Genomic DNA, 18,615 nt, shown 5'->3' with positions numbered 1-18,615 from the left:
TTGTTTAACTGATGGGAGTGCTGCCAGACAGGACATATCCTCTAATTTAATCTTTATCAGAACTTCCCTGCCTACCTCCCTTGTTGAAGTACATGGGATTGCGCTATAATGACCCAATGGATTGTATCCTGTACTAGATTTCTATTACTGTTGTAACAAATTACCACAAGTTTAGTGGCTTGAAACAACATAAATATAATATCTTGCAGTTTTAGAGATAAGAAGTTAGAAATGGGTCTCATTGGGCTAAAATCAAGGTGTCAGCAGACCTGCATTCCTTCTGCAGGCCCTGGGGGAAAATCTGTTACCTTGACTTTTCTAGCTTCTGGAGGCCTCCTGATTGCTCAGCTCAGGGCCGCTTCTGCCATGTTCAAAGCCGCTGTGCAGCGTCTTCAAATCTCCGCTCCGAGTCCTCTTCTACCACCCTCCTCCGTTCTGAAGGCCCTTGCAACTACCTTGGGCCCACCGAGATAATCCAAGACTTCATCTCCCTATTCTAACACTGATTAGCAGCCTTAATTCCATCCACATTCCACCCTTAATTCCCCTTTGCCTTGTGATGTAATACGTTCCAGACTCTCGAAATCAGATTAGGGACATCTTCCCAAGGTAACTGTTTGGGCTACTGCAACTCTCCGCAGGTTTCTCTCAGGCATCTCCATCTTTGCCTTTCTGTTATTATTTCCCTAACTTTGCCTCTAGTCTCCACTCTGTAGAAACAACACCAGTATGGAGGGCCCAGTAGGAGCTTTCTGGGAAAGAGACCCAGGTTTCAAACCATGAGCCAAGGGGCCTGAGCCCTGGGCAGCTCCTGGGTATCACAACAAATATCCCCTCGTGGTATCCCTCCCTATCAAGACTTCTCATCTCCCACTGCTTCCTGACAAAAGCAGGAACACCTCCCTCATGCTGGCCTGGATGGACCTAACTCCATAACTGGCTACTCGGACACCTTGTCTGCAGCACTTGTCACATACTACAGTTGTGATTTTGTGTGGCCAGTATCCTGAAATCCATTGTTAAAGTCTTTGGATTTAAATCTCAGTGCAACAACTTATTGAATTTGGAAATGTTATTTAACCGCCTTGAATTTCTATGTTCCATCTATAAAATGAAGATAATACCTTTCTCAAAGGGCTTCCATGAAGATCAAATGAGTTAATGCATAGAAAGACCTAGCTCAGTACCTGGCACATTATTACATGTTTATTTAATAGAAGCCATATAGCAGGGATCAGCAAACTTTTTTCTGTAAAAAGCCAAATACTGAATAACTAAGGCTTTGTGGGCCAGATAGTCTCTGTTGAAAATATTTAGCTTCACCATTATAGTGTGAAAACAACCATAGACAAAAAGTAAACAAATGGGCATAGCTGTGTTTCAATAAAACTTTATTTACAAAACAAGTAAAGGGCCATATTTGGTCTACAGACCAGTTTGCTGACCCCTGTCAAATAGGCATATATCAGAGGTGCCCAATTAATGGTCACTGGCTTACTATTACCAAATTAAATTAAATATAAATGTTAAGAGTTCCAAACTCTTCCACACACCGTACCTGACTTTGAAGTCACAGAGTCAGAGTCTCTACTCACGCTTGACTGACCTTTGAGACCTTTTTAATATCACATACTAATGTGTCTGCCTGTGTGATCAGCTAACAGTGACCTCAAATTCTTTGTTCCTCCTCCTATTGAGAGGTAGAATTTAATTCCCCTTGCCTTGAATCTGAGTTGGCCTTAGTGATTTTTTGACCAGTAGATGGTGGCAGAAGTGACATTTTGGGACTTCTGAGGCTAGATCATAAGAAGACCTGAAGCATAAGTCAATATAATTTAAAAAAAAGAGAGAGGGAGAAGGGGAAGGAGGAGGAAGTGAAGGAAGGAAGAGGAAGAGGGGGAGGAGAAGAAAAGAAGATGGAGAAGAGGAAGAGGGGGAGAGACAAGGGGACAGGAGGAGGAGAAGGAGAGAAGAGGCTGCAGCAGCTGCTGCTTCTCAGACCTCTTGGAATGCTCAGTCGTAACACCTAGGCCTTACACACAGGCCGGTGACATGCCCAGCTGATCTCCCGGCCATGAGCCAGCATCGGGCCAGGATCTGGTCGTTGCCAGTGAAGAAGCCACAGTGATGCTGTGTCGAGATGAACAAACCAGCAAAACCCTTCCCAATTTCCTGACACGCAAATTCTGAGCAAGATAAGTGGCCACTTTAAGGCTCTCAGTTTGGGGTGGTTGGTTACATAGCAATAGAAACTCAGCACAACTGGGAATTCATGAGCATAGCAATTTTTTTCGTATTTGCTCACTAGTGTTTCCTAATATTCTAGAACAGTGCCTGGCAAAAAGATGTATTCAATAAGTATCGAATCATCCAGTGAATGACGAATCCATTCCACCCGCTTTGCCTAGCCAACTTTCCTGCACATTTCAAGGCTCAGCTTAAATATCGCTTTCTCGCTAAAGGCTTCTCTGTCTACCCTCTTCCCATTAGATCAGATTCCTCCATTCTTTGTCTTTTCCTTCATTATGCTAATCCTTATTATAATTCACATAATGATTCTTTTAAGCACATGTTTAATGCCTGTCTCCCTTCTAGAACATGAGATCCCTGAGAGCTAAGATGGGGTCTCTCATGTTCTCTGCTCTACCTAGCACCCAGCAACTGCCCAGCATCTGTTAGGCTCATAGTAAATATTGTTGAATAAATGACAGAGGCTGCTACACACAAAAAAGAGATTTTATCTAGAAAGTTCTGTGGATTTGTACAGATCCAGACCACAGAGCAGAATATATCATCATTGTGCATGAAATACCAAAAAGTTTTGAAATCTCTTATAGGGGCTTTTCTTCTTGACCTTTTCAATTTTTTTTTCCCCTCAACTGCCTGACCGAGGTTTCTGCTTTCCCCACGCCCTGAGCATCCACACAGCTGCATGCTGAGCCAGACTTATTCAGAGAGGCAGCTTCCTGTCACGTGGGGGACTCCGGAATTAGTGTTCTGCCACAGCTGAGCAGTCACAAGGGCCTCAGCCCACCTCTGCTCAGCCTCAGGTTGATCCCAAGCTCCAAACTCTCCAATACCACTGCCTCTGCAGGTTCAGCCCCGGCTGCCAGGCTGCCCTCTTCCCGGGGGGAAGGAGACAGTCTGCTTCTTCACAGGCACCTCCAGGAATGGGGTGATGAAGAGGGAGGCTGACGGGACTGTTACAGGACTCCCCGTGTGCGAACCTGGGCGAGAGGCCTGGAGTGCCAGTCGGGAGCCTGAGTGGGGATGTACAGAGCCCACCATGAGCTAAAATAAAAGCAACACTCCGCGTTCATTTCAGGGCTGTATATCTCTCCAACAGGCCCCTCACCATCTGCTAATGCCCAGCTTCCCACCTCTACCAAGGGGATGGGTTACCGGTGTCATGGGTTACTCTGCCACTTACGGCTTACTCATGTGAGTCAGTCACTCGAGGGTCCTGAGCCTCAGTTCCCTCATATGAGGAAATGACCTTAGTGCCTCACCAGTGGTGCTGTGGTAGGCATCCGGGATTCATCCGTCACAGTAATCACCCTATCGACAGATAACCGGGTATGAGCACTTACTATATACAGGCGAGTATGATAAACTCTGGGTCCATAAAATCACTGAATCCTCGCAACTCGCTTCTGGGGAACATCTTCTTATTCCCATTTTGTAGATAAGGAAACTGAGGCTGCAAAGAGGTTCAGCCACTTGCCCAAAGTCCTCCATCTGGCAACGGTGTCATGAAATCTACATGACTTCTAATGACCCTCAAGGTCCGGAGCTCAGACTCCAGAGCCTGACAGCAGAGATGAAGATCCAGATTCTGTAGCATACCAGCTGGATGACCTTCCTCTGTCCACCCACTCATCCCTCAGCCTGGCCAGGAGGCTCTGTGGAGATGATTTCCCAGGAAGCATCCCGCTCACCTCGATGGTTGCCCCAGCCACACGAGTGGGTAGTAATTTATGGGGAGCTCATTCGGCAGGAATACAGGCACCCTCATAAAGCTCTCATTTCTCCCCTCTGGATATATAAAGGCACTGTTCTAAACTAGGCTGTTAATATACTTCCCTGTTCCCCATACTTCAGGTTGGTCTTCTTCCAGACACAAGAGCTGAATATACTTTTTATACCTACCCTTGTTATTCTGTCCTTCCGAAGAAGACCGGGAAGCGGGTGGGGTTCCCTGTAGCCCACAGAACTGCTGGGGCTCTAACCCCAAAAGGAATCTCACTGCGGTAGCAGGAGAGTTGGGAGGGTTATAAGGTAAAATTGTCCCCAGCGGTAAAAATCAGACCAAATAGTCAATGCCTGCCTGGGTGTCTTCTCAGTAAACAGTCCTGTTTCCCCTGGAATTACCAACTTGTTGAAATTTGCTTTTGGTATTTACCAGATATTTTGAAGACATGGATATGCTGCAGGAAACAGAATCCCACTAGGACACCCCCAAGCTATGCTGACCCCACCCTACCCAAAAGCCAAACTGCCTTTAACCTAAACCCCAAGACTTCCCTGAAGCCAGAAAAGAGGTCTTTGCTCAATTTTAAAAAGCAAATGAGAAGGAAACCTCTGGACCAGATGATAATTTCAGGATGATTCTGCTTTAAAACAAACACCAATGTTTCTCCTCAGTATGCTTACAAGGACGCAGGGAGATGTGGCAGGCACCATGCTACATGCATTTAATCCTTAGAAACTGAACTGCAGAATATACCACCCCTCATTTGCAGATACGGAAAGTGAGGCCCAGAGAGGTCGAGGAACTTGCCCACAGTCACAGAGCCTGTGAGGGCAGTCAGGACTGATCTAGGTCTGTCAGACTCCAAAGTCCAGTTTTCCCTCGTGCCTCTTTGAAAGCTGAATCGATTTCATCTCTTGGGCTGAGAAGTCCTTTGGCCCCCTCCATACTCCTGCCAAGAAGCAGCTTCAAAGATTGTCTGAACAAAGGAGAAGCTGACAATTTAAGTTAATAGCAAGAGAGCACCAAGCACGTTTTCGTGCAAGAAGGGACAGCTACTGGTGAAAAAGGGAATATCTCAGTCTAATAATTGGATGTATTGTCTACATGACAACAAGTATAACTGGTTGGACTGTTGTTGTCAGGGATCTCGATGGGGGAGGGATAGGTCCAGTTTGGTAGTTGAAGCAACTAGTTGAATTAACTGAGCTTTCCTCTTTGCAAATTGTCCCTGGGGCACCACAGAGACAGAACCAAGATGTTCCGCTCAGAGGTCTCACAGATTTGCATGAGCTTTGCCAACTGGCTAACTAACTCCCTAGGATCCTAGGTTTGGCTCTGAAAGGTCAGGTCTGAAGCATTTTCCTTTATAGGAATGTTCAAAATGTTCAAGGCCACCTCTGTGCAGCGGACACTTGCCAACCATTCACCACCTCGCTGGCCATAATACTCCTGCCTACTGCTAGCTAAGGTGGTATGTCAGATACCATTGGAGTTTAAAGTGTAATTTTTATGTTTTCACAAGATTATTGCATGAATATATGCTTGGTATAAAAAAATTCAAATGATAGAGCATTATATGAAGTCCAAGTTAATACCCCTTTTACCCACCCTATGCCTGTTTCTAACCTTTTTCCCTTCCCTAAAAATAGAGATTATGAAAAAGTTATGCACATTTTTCATGCTTTTTCTATATAAATAGGTGATAGATAAATAGGTAGATGATAGATAATGTGGTGTGTGTGTGTGTAGGGGTTTTAAAAATTATAATTGGTATCAGATTATATAAATTATTCAACAGCAAGCTGTTTTATTCAACAATCTCTTTTCACTCAGTCCGTGGAACTCTATATTATTCTTTTAAGCTGCTATACCACATTCTGTAATTTATTTAACCATTTCCCTATAATTAGACATTTAGGTTACTTACAATTTGTTACTGTTACAAACAATGTGGTTATGAACTCACACTCTTTTCCTTGTATGTTCTTCAGAATACATCTGAGGCCAGATTCCTAGAAATAGAATTGCAGAAACAAAGGACGTGTATTTTCATGTACATTTTTTTATTTTGATAGAGAAATGACCAAATGACTCATCCCTCTCCCCAATAAATAAACAAAAAACAATACCAGTTTCCTCTCCAATCAGTAGTACATGAAAGAAAATGTGAAAATTCTGCAACACCAAGGCCTCAAGCCACTGCATGAAAGTGTGTCTTTGCCAGCTAAACCACCGTTCTTCTTCGTATCAGAGCTTCCCAGTAGCAGATCAGCTCTCTGGTGCCTGGTTCTGCAGAGGCATTTAGTCAGTGTCCCCCACCCGACCTTAGCTAGGAGGACAGCAACACTCCCCTGCCAGCTTGGGCTCCCACTGTCCTGTGTCCTCCTGAGCACTCATCTTGCCTTATTGTAATTGACATATTCATGTCTGTTTCCTCTACTAGGGAATGACCTCCTCTGGGGCAGAAATGATGTCTTAATGTTTCCCTTTGTACCCCCAGCACCTGCCACAGTGTTTGACAGTCATCAATACTGTCTGAGCTATTGCTTGAATGAATGGCAGAAGGCAGGGAGGGAGAGGAGGAGGGAGGGAGGGAGGAAGTGAGAGGGAAAGAAGGCGGGTTGGTTCCCTAACAAAGCTGGGAGATCAAGTAAAGCTCTATGTGAAACTGAGAGACTCAAGGTTGCTAGTCCTGTGGTACCCTAGAAATCTGAGCATTTGGAATGTATTTTGTTTCTTTTTTTTTTTTTTTTTGGAATTTTATTTAAATTCTAGTTTGCTATCAGGAGTATTGGTTTCAGGAGTAGAATTCAGTGACTTGTCACTTGCATACAACACCCAGTGCTCCTCACAGCAAGTGCCCTCCTTAATGCCCACCCCCATCTAGCCCATCCTCCAGGCACCTCCCTCCATCACCCCTCAGTTTGTTCTCTATCTTTAAGAGTCTCTTATGGTTTTCTTCCTCTCTCTTTTCTTTTGTTTAAAAAAAAAAAAGACGTGTTTTATTTCCAAGACATTCCCCAGCCACATACCTGGCAGGGGTGACATGGTCCCTCTTCATTCTAAGAACTGCAAGATAAATGCAGGGTTTTTGAGACAGAAAAGCTGCATTTGTTTTGTTCTGTGGCATTCTCAAACCCTGCACTCTTTTCTTTTCCGGCAGCTATCTTAGACACTGACAAAGCTGTATGTGGAAAAATGAAGACCAGAGTAGTTTCTGCTTTGACTCCAAGGATCTTTCCCAAGATCTGTCCTCATAGCGCTCAGAGGGCTTCCTACCACTACCCTGTCTTCTTTCCCCCTTAATTTTCCAGGCATCGTGCAAGCTTCTTCCCCACTCCATCCTGCCTTAACTTGCTTTCCAATACGAAAGAACCCCCTGAAGGGAATCCTGTATTCATTATTTAAACAGCTGGAGAATCGCTTTGTCTTGTCTCTGCCTACACGTTGTTTGCAGGACTTACAGGATCTGTTTTATCATTGAGTCTTACGCTGACTCAGGCTATTTCCAGGAAATATTACAAATTTCCCGAATGCAGTCAAGTTCAAGAAACTTGCTAGAGCCGCTCAGGCTGAACTTGCATAAACCATATCTAAGGCACCCATCATTTAATGATCTCAAGTGTAAGAGGAAGGTCTATACATAAAGGCCAACATCCACACATAAGGGGAAGGAAAGGAAAAAAATGACAGGAGGGGAGTAGAACCTAAAAGAAGGACTTGAACATCATAGTTGAGGACATGGCAGAAGGTGGCGTGTCTTATTTCAATGAACTAAAATGATGACTCTGGAATACTGTCTTCTCTGGAAGACCCTCTGGTGTGCTAGGTTAAATACGCTACATTCAGACAAACTAGCTGCCTATGTTTCTGGAATACTTGTTTTTCTGTTAATGACCAAATGTCTGCTCTCTCCACCAGCTGCTTCAAAACCCCAGGGCTCTGAGTTGTCTGTAACACAGCAGTGGCACTGGGCCTCAGCCTCCTCCGCAGTATTCAGGACTTTCTGGCCATACCAACCACCTACTCTCCGTGGGTGCTTTCTCTTCTTCTAGCGTGTCTCTCCCATCACCTCTCCTGAACGTTAGCTTTGTGATCAGAAGACCCCTCTAGCAAGTCTCTTTATTTGAAAGCCAATTAGGAAATAAAAGTATTTTCTTATCTGGAATTTTCTTTCTCTGTCTTCTGTGTCCTGTGCTGCATGCCCTAACTACGACCCCCACTCCAATGCAAGGACACCTTTCTAAATGTTATCCCCTGCGTTCTGATTTTATATATTTATATTCTTTATATATACATAGAGCTGTTAGAACTAGGTCATGTGTAATAATAATTATATTATTACATTATAATAATTAATATATTATAATATTATAATAATCATTACTATGAGCATATGTGATCTATTTCATCTGTCCAACTAGTAACGTGTTTGGACTTCCTCAAAACCAGAAGTTCTGAGCCATAGCTTTGAAAGACCTGTTATGTGTACTGGTGCTTTTGATAGCAAGTCACCAGCACCCAACCCAAATGGGGTTAAGCAATAAAAGGAATGTATTAACCTCTACAACTAAAAGAGAGAGAGAGAAGTGATATGTTTCTGCACATGTCGTGTGGACTTCAGACATGTTTGCATATGGCTCCAGGTCTTTGATCTGTAATTCTCTCTGCTGTGCTGACTTTATCTCTAGTTTGCTTCACTCAAGGTAGCCAATTGACAGCAGCAGTCCTGGGTTTCACATCCACACTGCCCTGCATCTAGGAAAAAGAGTTTCTCTTCCTTACCCTAACCCCTCCACCCAACCATTGAACCACAGTCGTGGCTTTCTATCCAGGGAAACATAGCTCACATGCCTTCCCCTGAACCAAACAGAATATTCACAGGTTTGCTTAAGTCAATCAGAGGCTACTCCAAGAGCTGGGGATGGGTTCAGATCAACCTAACCCCATGACTACTGTACCCTGGGGGAGGTATGAAATGGGGACAGGGATGTCGGCAGGAATGTCCCCAACAGAAGGCAGTGGAGGAATAGGAGGAGTCACGTGTCAGTGTCACAGTCCAGAGTGTCTTTACTAATAATGTGAGTGGGTTGAGGATGTGGCATATTATCTAACAAGGTATGACTCAAGAGTTTGAGGACCTCTGTTCTAAACCATCAACTCAAGGGCAGGAATGTGTGTTATTGTTCCTTATTGCTGTAGCGCGTAACAACTGCGAACTGAATTTACTCCTGCTCTCCCTTACTGCTCAGTTGCCCCACTCTCTTTTCTCTCTTCTGTTAATATCCTCATATTTACACTCCTCTTCCCTAGACCTGCCTTCCATCTCTTCCATCTTAAGGTCCACCATAGAGGAAAAGCAAGTCCACTGTCTATGCCCACCACCCTTTTCTGGAGAATACAGTTTGGAAAAAAGATTATAAATGTTTACATGTGTGATCAAATGAAGTGACTTCATTAATAGGGTCACATAGAGAAAGCTGTGTTTCCCATGTGAACAGCAAAAGGCATCCATCCATGAACTTAGATGCCATTTGTGAAGCCACGTGGCCAGACCTGGAGCTACATAAGGTTTCAATGCAACTGGATTTCACAAAATACAAAGCTTTATTTAGACTGAACATGAGCCATTTGTCCCACTATTTTAGGATGTACATTTCCTATTATTATTCATGTGGAGGTGATGAGTTAAAACTGAGCCACAGGTGCACTTTTTTAGTCCCCCTTGGGACAGGCACTTGGCAAAGATCTGTTTGTATAGTCTGGAGTATAATCTGTGGCTGTGGATTTCTTCTCAAAGGAAGCTGGTTTAAACAGGACTAGATTTTGATGTTTAGAAATCATAAGCATGGGCAGATTATGGTGCCCTTCCTTCTGTAATTAAAAACAAAACAATGCTTAACTGAAGATACTAAATACTAAATTTGTATTCATGCAGAAATCAGAATAACTTCATTTGGGCTTTACAAATGACCAAATGCTGAATACATCCAGTTAATTTGAATTAGTCTCTCTTCTCCCACCCCACACCTCTCTTTTCCTGTCCTTGCTTTGCTGGTGGAACTGTAAGTACATACCTATTTTATCTTTCGAATTATCCAGCCATGGGTCTAGAAGGGAATCAGATAGCTACCTTTGCCCAGCGAGGTTAGCTATTCTAACCTGCTGAGTGAACTTTTCCTGGCAAAAAAAAAAAAACAGACAAAAACAGATAGAAGCCTTAGGGAAGCTTACTTAAATCTTGCAAAAGTAGTGCTAAGGTCACCAAAAGAATCCAGCATCCCAGACACTGAACACTCCAGCTGCTGGTGTGGTGACCTCATGGAGAGAGAGGTACTTTCTCCGACCAGGAAATATTAGAGCTACTCAAGTGTCCACTTCCTTCACCCCACTGACGGATATCTCTCTTATCCTGTGCTCCATCCAAATCCAATCCTTCCTCTTATGTGCACTTGACCCAATCCCTTTTAGCTACTCAAAGACAATGCTTCAGCAATTCTTCCCTCCCTTTCCCACATCCTCCGAACTTTCTCCTTTACACTGGATCATTTCCATCACGCAACAAACATGCCATTCTTTATCTTACATTTAATAAAATTAATAACCTGCTAATCCCCCAAGCTATACCCCATTTCTCTGCTCTCTTTGGCAAGAAAACTCCTGAGAATAGTTGTCTCTTCTTGGAGACTACTTCCTCCCCTCCCATGAAGTTCTAAAGCCAGTCCAGTCAGGTTTCCCCTGCTCCCCCACTCCACGGAACGAGCCCTCTTCACAGTAACCAGTGAGCTCCACGTTACTAAATCCAACGGCCAATATTCAGCTCTGACTTTGGTTCATAGGACACCACTCTCTCTTGGTTTACTTCCTACCTCCCCAGGCTCTCCTCTTCAGACTCCTTTGCTTGTCCCTCATCTCTACAAAGTCAGAGTGCCCTAGAGACTCCCTTCTTCTCCTTTTACACCCCCTCCTTTGGTCATCTCATTCATCTCCTGACTTTAATCGTATGTTAACAACTCCAAGAATTCTATCTCCATCCCAGACCTCTCCCCTATACCTCAGACTCATAACCAACAGCCAGCCCAATGCCTCCACTTGAATGTCTCATAAACATTTTTTCAATTCAGTGTGTCAAAAGTGAAACTTTATTTCCCTTTTCCACTGACTCCCATCCTTATGAAACCTGTTCTATCCTCAGTCTTCTCCATCTTGGTTGATGGGACCCCTTTGTGCTCAAAAGTCTAACCAATCCAGCAGCACATCTATATTGAAAATAGAACCAGGGGCACCTGGGTGGCTCAGTCACTTGATGGTCTGACCCTTAATTTCCACTCAGGTCATGACATCAGGGTTGTGAGATGGAGCCCTGCATTGTACTCTGCACTAGGTGTGGAGTCAGCTTGAGATTCTCTCTCTCCCTCTCCCTCTGCCCCTCCCCCTGCTCCCTCACTCTCTCTAAATAAACAAATAAATAAGTAATCTTTTAAAAAAGAAAAGAAAATAGAGCCAGAGTCCAGCCTCTTCAGTTATTACTACCTAGTCCAGACCTCAGCAGGACTACTGACCACCACGCATCCACCTTGCCCCCTATAGTCTGTTCTCAACACAGCAGCCACACCAATCCACGTAAAAGAAATCATACCATTAGCACTCCAGTGGCTCACTCATGGCAAAAACTAAGGTCCCAAATATTTTGTCCCCCTTTCCTTCCTGATTTCTCTCCTGTGCTCCCCTGCTTAGTTCCACTGCAAGCACTCTGGCCTTCCCACTCCTTCCCAAGCATACCTGGCATGCTCCCACCTCCAGGGCCTTTGCACTGGATATCCCTTTTGCTGAAATATTCTTCCCCCCAGACATCTACATGACAACTTTTATCACCCTACAAATATTTGCTGAAGTGTCAGCTTTTTGCTGAGTCCTATCTGAGTATCCCACCTCCCATCACTCCCAGTCTTCCTAACCTCGTTCTGTTTTGTCCAAAGCACTTACCACCTTCTTTCTTTTTTGAAAGATTTTATTTATCTGTTTGTCAGAGAGAGAGAGTACAAGCCGGGGGAGCAGCAGAGGCAGAGGGAGAAGTTGGCTCCCCACTGAGCAAGGAACCCAATGTGGGACTCAATCCCAGGACTCTGGGATCATGACCTGAGCCCAAGGCAGATGCTTAACTGACTGAGCCACCCAGGTGTCCCACGTCCAAAGCACTTACCACTTTCTAACATACTATGTAATTACTTACATTCGGTGCCTATTGTTTGTCAGTCTCCTAGCAACCTACAGAATATAAGCTCTGGCCCCAGGGCAGGGGGAGGAGGAGTGTCTGTTTTATCCACTTTATATCCCAGGTGCCTAGTCCAGTGTCTAGTACTTAATAGGTGCTCCATAAATGTAACTGATTTCTGTTCTATAATCAACTGTTTTTACTTTATACATTGTGACCATTTTCTGTGAATAATACTTTCTTTTATTAAGTTTTTTATTTTAATTCCAGTGTAGTCAACATACAGTGTAATAATATTAGTTTCAGGTGTACAATATAGTGATTCATCACTTCCATACATGAGCCAGTGCTCATCACCATAACTGCACTCCTTAATCCTCATCACCTATTTCACCCATTCCCCCCCCACCTCCATTCTGGAAACCCTTAATTCTGTAGTTAAGAATCTATTTCTTAGTTTGTGTCTCTCTCTTTTTTTTCATTTGCTTGTTTGTTTTGTTTCTAAAATTCCACATAGGAGTGAAATCTTATGGTCTTTGTCTTTCTGTGGTTGATTTATTTCACTTAGCATAATACCCTCTAGGTCCATCCATGTTGTCGCAAATGGAGAGATTTCATCATTTTTAATGGCTGAGTAATATTCCATTGTATGTATGTGTATATGTATATATAAATCATAAGTATATAAATAAAATCACATCTTCTTACCCATTAATCTACTGATGGACACTTGGGCTGCTTCCATAATGTGGCTACTGTAAATAATGCTGCAATAAACATAAGGGTGCATGTATCCTTTCAAATTAGTGGGTTTTTAAAATTTTTATTTAGATTTCAGTTAGTTAACATACAGTGTTATATTAGTTTCAAGTGTACAATTTAGTGATTCAACAATTCCGTACGTCACCCAGTGCTTATCACAATAAGTGTACTCCTTAAAAAAGAGAGAGAGAGAGAGATTTTATTTATTTATTTGAGAGAGAGAGAGAGAGCAGGGAGAGGAGCAGAAGAAGAAGGACAAGCAGACTGCACTGAGCACAGAGCCTGACACGGAGCTCTGTCTCATGACCCTGACATCATGACCTGAGCTAAAATCAAGAGTCCAGAGCTTAACCAGCTGAGCTACCCAGGTGCCCCAACAAGTGCATTCCTTAATCTAATTCACCTATTTAGTGTTTTTGTATTCTTTGGGTAAATATCCACTACTGTGATTACTAGATCATACGGTGGTTCTCTTTTTAAGGGAACCCCCATTCTGTTTTCCACAGTGGCTGCACCAGCTTGCATTCCTACCAAGAGTACATGAGGGTTCCTTTTTCTCCATATCCTCACTAATGCTTTTTGTTTCTTGTGCTTTTTATTTTAGCCATTCTGACAGGTGTGAGGTGATATCTCACTGTGGTTTTGATTTGCATTTCCCTGATGATGAGTGATGTTGAGCATCTTTTCATGTGTCTGTTGGCCATCTGGATGTCTTCTTTGGAGCAATGTCTGTTCATGTCTTCTGCCCATTTTTCAGTTGGATTATTTGGGTTTTGGATGTTGAGTTGTATAAGTTATTTATACATTTTGGATAGTAACCCTTTATCAGAGATGTCATTTGCAGATATCTTCTCCCATACGGTAGGTTGCCTTTAGTTTTGTTGATTGTTTCCTTCACTGTGCAGAAGCTTTTTATTCTGATGTAGTTCCAGTAGCTTATTTCTGTTTTTGTTTCCCTTGCCTCAGGAGACCTATCTAGAAAAATGTTGCTATGGCCGATGTCAGAGAAATTATTGCCTACGTTCTCTTCTAGGATTTTAATGGCTTCCTGTCTCACATTTAGGTCCTTATTCCATTTTGAGTTTATTTTTGTGTATGGTGTAACAACATGCTCCAGTTTCATTCTTCTGTATGTAGCTGTCCAGTTTTCCCAACACCATTTGTTGAAGAGACTGTCTTTTTCCCATTGCATATTCTTATATCTTTTGTTGAAGATTAATTGACCATACAATTGTGGGTTTATTTCTGGGCTTTCTATCCTATGCCACTGATCTATGTGTCTGTTTTTGTGCTAGTACCACACACTTTTGACTAGTACAGCTTTGTAGTATAACTGGAAGTCTGGAATTGTGATCTCTCCAGCTTTGTTTTCCTTTTTTAAGATTGTTTTGGCTATTCAGGATCTTTTGTGGTTCCACACAAATTTTTGGATTGTTTGTTCTAGTTGGATGTTTGTGAAAAATGCTGTTGGTATTTTGATAGGGATTGCATTAGTTGTGTAGATGGCTTTGGGTAGCATGGACATTTTAACAATATTTGTACTTCCAATCCATGAGCATAGAATATCTTTCCATTTGTTTGTGTCATCTTTAAATTCTTTCATCACTGTTTTATAGTTCTCTGGGTACAGGTCTTTTCTTCCTTGGTTAAGTTTATTCCTAGGTATTTTGTTATTTTTAGTACAATTGTAAATGGAATTATTTTCTTAATTTCTCTTTCTGTTGCTTTATTATTAGTGTATAGAAAAACAATAGATTTCTGTACATTGATTTTATATCCTCCGACTTTACTGAATTTATTTACCAGGTCTAGTAGTTTTTTTGGTGGAGTCTTTAGGGTTTTCTATATATAATATCTTGTCCTCTGCAAAAAGCAAAATTTTACTTTTTCCTTACCAAGTTAGATAACTTTTATTCCTTTTTGTTGTCTGATGGCTGTGGCTAGGACTTCCAGTCCTATGTTGAATAAAAGTGGTGAGAATGGACATCCTTGTCGTGTTCCTGATTTTAGGGAGAAATCTTTCAGTTTTTCAATGCTGAGTATGGTGTCAGTTGTGGGTTTTTCATATATGGCCTTTATTATGTTGTGGTATGTTCCCTCTAAACCTACTTTGTTGAGGGTTTGTATCATGAATGGATATTGTATTTTGTCAAATGTGGGTTTTTGTGTCTATTGAAATGAGGATATGGTTTTTTTTTTAATTTTATTTTATTATATTGTGTTAATCACCATACAGTACATCCCCAGATTCCGATGTAAAGTTTGATGCTTCATTAGTTGCGTATAACACCCAGTGCACCATGCAATACGTGCCCTCCCTACTACCCATCACCAGGATATGGTTTTTATCCTTTTTCTCAGTAATATGATACATCACATCAATAGATTTGTGAATATTGGACACCCCTTGCGTCCCAGGAATAAATCCCACTTGATTGTGGTGAATCTTTTTTTTAATGTATTGTTGGGTTAGATTTGCCAATATTTTGTTAAGGATTTTTACATCTATGTTCATCAGAGATATTGGCCTATAGTTCTCTTTCTTGGTAATGTCTTTATCTGGGTTTGGCGTCAGGGTAATGTGGCCTCAAAGAATGAATTTGGAAGCTTTCTTTCCTCTTCTATTTTTTGGAACAGCTTGAGAAGAATAGGTATTAACTCTTCTTCATCCAATTATTTTTTTTCTTCCAAGTTTTTATTTAACTTCAAGTTAGTTATCATCTAGTGTAGTATTGGTTTCTAGAATAGAATTTAGTGATTCATCACTTACGTACAACACCCAGTGCTCGTTCCAAGTGCCCTCCTTAATGCCCATCCCCCATGTAGCCCATCCCACACCCATGGCCCCTCCGGCAACCCTCAGTTTGTTCTCTATATTTACGAGTCTCCTGTGGTTTGCCTCCTTTTCTGTTTTTTTCTTATTTTATTTTTCCTTCCCTTCCTCTATGTTCATCTGTTTTGTTTCTTAAATTCCACGTATAAGTGAAATTATATTGTATTTGTCTTTCTCTGACTTATTTTGCTTAGCATAATATCTTTAGTTCTTTTTTTTTGGTAAGGTTACAGTTTATTTTTATTTTTTTTACATTTATTTATTTATTTATTTTTATAATAATTTTTTATTATGTTATGTTAGTCACCATACAGTACATCCCTAGTTTTTGATGTAAAGTTCCATGATTCATTACTTGTGTATAACACCCAGTGCACCATGCAATATGTGCCCTCCTTAATACCCATCACTGGCCCATCCCAATCTCCCACCCCCCTCTTCTCTGAAGCCCTCAGTTGTTTCCCATGAGAGACTATGGACTCCGGGAAATACCTTTAGTTCTATTCATGTCATTGCAAATGGCAAGATTTCATTCTTTAATGGCTGAGTAATATTCCAGTGTGTGTGTGTGTGTGTGTGTGTGTGTGTGTGTGTGTGTATACACATACAATATCTTCTTTATTCATCAGTCAATGGAGATTTGGGCTCTTTCCATAATTTGGCTCTTGTGGACATTGCTGCTCTGAACTTTGGGGTGCATGTGCCCCTTCTTTTCACTACATCTGTATCGTTTGGGTAAATACCTAGTAGTGCAATTGCTGGATTATAGGGCAGCTCTATTTTTAACTTTTTAAGATAACTTCGTACTGTTTTCCAGAGTGACTGCACCAGTTTGCATTCCCACCAACAGTGTAAGAGGGTACCCTTTCCCTGCATTCTCACCAACATCTGTGATTTCCTGAGTTGATATTAGCTGTTCTTTAAATGTTTGGTAGAATTCACCTGTGAGGGTCTGCTCCTGGACTTTAGTTTATTGGGAGTTTTTTGATTACTGATTCAATTTTATTGCTGGTAATTAGTCTGTTCAAATTTTCTATTTGTTCCTGATACATGACTAATCCATTTATATTGATTCTATGTTCCATCATACATGTATAAGTGACATACATAAGACCCTAGTTACATGACTTTGTCACTGTTGTGTGAGTAAAAATATTCAGATTTTCTCTTTAAATGGAAAGGACTTTCAAGCCCCTATCTCTCCAGACCCATCCTTAAGCCTCAGTTCTGTGTTGGGATACCACAAGGAAATTAGCAAGAGATAATGAAAATCAGAACTAAAACAGCAATCTGTTGTCTCCCCAAATTACAGAATTTGTACTTCAAGCACTATAGCAGTGTCATAGTGGTTAAGAACACAAGCTTTGGGGTCAGTTTGCCTGATTTCTTTTCATGGGCCCAGGATTTACTAAGCATCCAGTTTGTCAATTGTAACACTGGTATTGTTATTTTCATTGTTATTATTCCCAAAATAATTGAATGGAGGTGCGGTAGGTGGTACCATGGCTCCCAAAAGATGTCCACATCCTCATCCTGGAACCTGTGACTATATTACTTTTCCATAGCAAGTGGGAATATTGCAGATGGAATTAAGCCCAGAGATTCTCCTGGATTATCTAAATGGGTCCAGTGGTATCACTAAGGGCCCAAAATAGCAGAAGAGGAGGAAGAAGAATCAATTAGAAGAGGTGGGAAGAGCATGAGGCATAGGAAGGGCTCAACCCACTGCTGCTCGCTTCGAAAATGAAGGGGCGATAAGCCGAGGAATACGGGCGGACTCCGGAAGCTGAGAAAAACCCCAGCCAGAAGCCAGCCAGGAAGCAACACCCCACCCTACACTCTGTGGACATGAGATCTGCCAAGCACTTGAATGAGTCTGGATGTGGATTTTCCCCATGTATATACCGTATATACTGTGCCATTTATTATATACCATATACTCCTACAGAAGGGCGTTCAAGTGGGAAGGTGTGACCAGAAATGAATGTGCTTGCCTCGTGTTAGACACCGTGCTAGAATCTTCACATATGTCATCTCATTTAAAAATACAGACTGGGGCACGTATATAGCAAGACCTTTACAATAAGCATAGAAGGTCAAGAGTTGGAGTGTGAAAGGGAAAAACTTGCACCAGAAATCATGGCTGAGGTGACTCGATTTCACAATTATAGTTGTCTTCATTAAAATATATTATTTTTGGGGCGCCTGGGTGGCACAGCGGTTAAGCGTCTGCCTTTGGCTCGGCGTGATCCCGGCATTATGGGATCGAGCCCCACATCAGGCTCCTCTGCTATGAGCCTGCTTCTTCCTATCCCACTCCCCCTGCTTGTGTTCCCTCTCTCGCTGGCTGTCTCTATCTCTGTCGAATAAATAAATAAAATCTTTAAAAAAATAAATAAAAATAAAAATAAAATATATTATTTTTATTATAAAAAATTTCAAAGATGTAGAACAGAGAATAATAGGACAAAAATCAATTTCCCCTTCATCCAGATTTAACAAATCTTGCCATATCTGACTCAGATCTTTTCTTTAATAATGAAAACAAAAATGCCTCAGATATGCAGTAGTCCCCATTGCGCCTGGCCTGCTCTCATCCCCTCCTTACTTCCTCAGAGGTCACCACCTTCTCGAAGTGATGGGAATGCTCTCCGTCCAGATTCCCATACTTTTGCTACCTATGTGTGTACCCACATAACATTATCTCTTGCTGATCTGTCAGCCTTACACAAATGGTAATGTGCTGGGTTGTGGCCTTCTGCCACTTGCCTTTCCACTCCACATTGTTCTCAGTGTTTATCTACATCGATCTCTGCAGATCTAAGTTATTTG

Source organism: Ailuropoda melanoleuca, chromosome 3 (assembly GCF_002007445.2).
Source record: "Ailuropoda melanoleuca isolate Jingjing chromosome 3, ASM200744v2, whole genome shotgun sequence".
Classification (NCBI taxonomy): domain Eukaryota; kingdom Metazoa; phylum Chordata; class Mammalia; order Carnivora; family Ursidae; genus Ailuropoda; species Ailuropoda melanoleuca.
Note: the sequence above shows the minus strand (reverse complement) of the source record.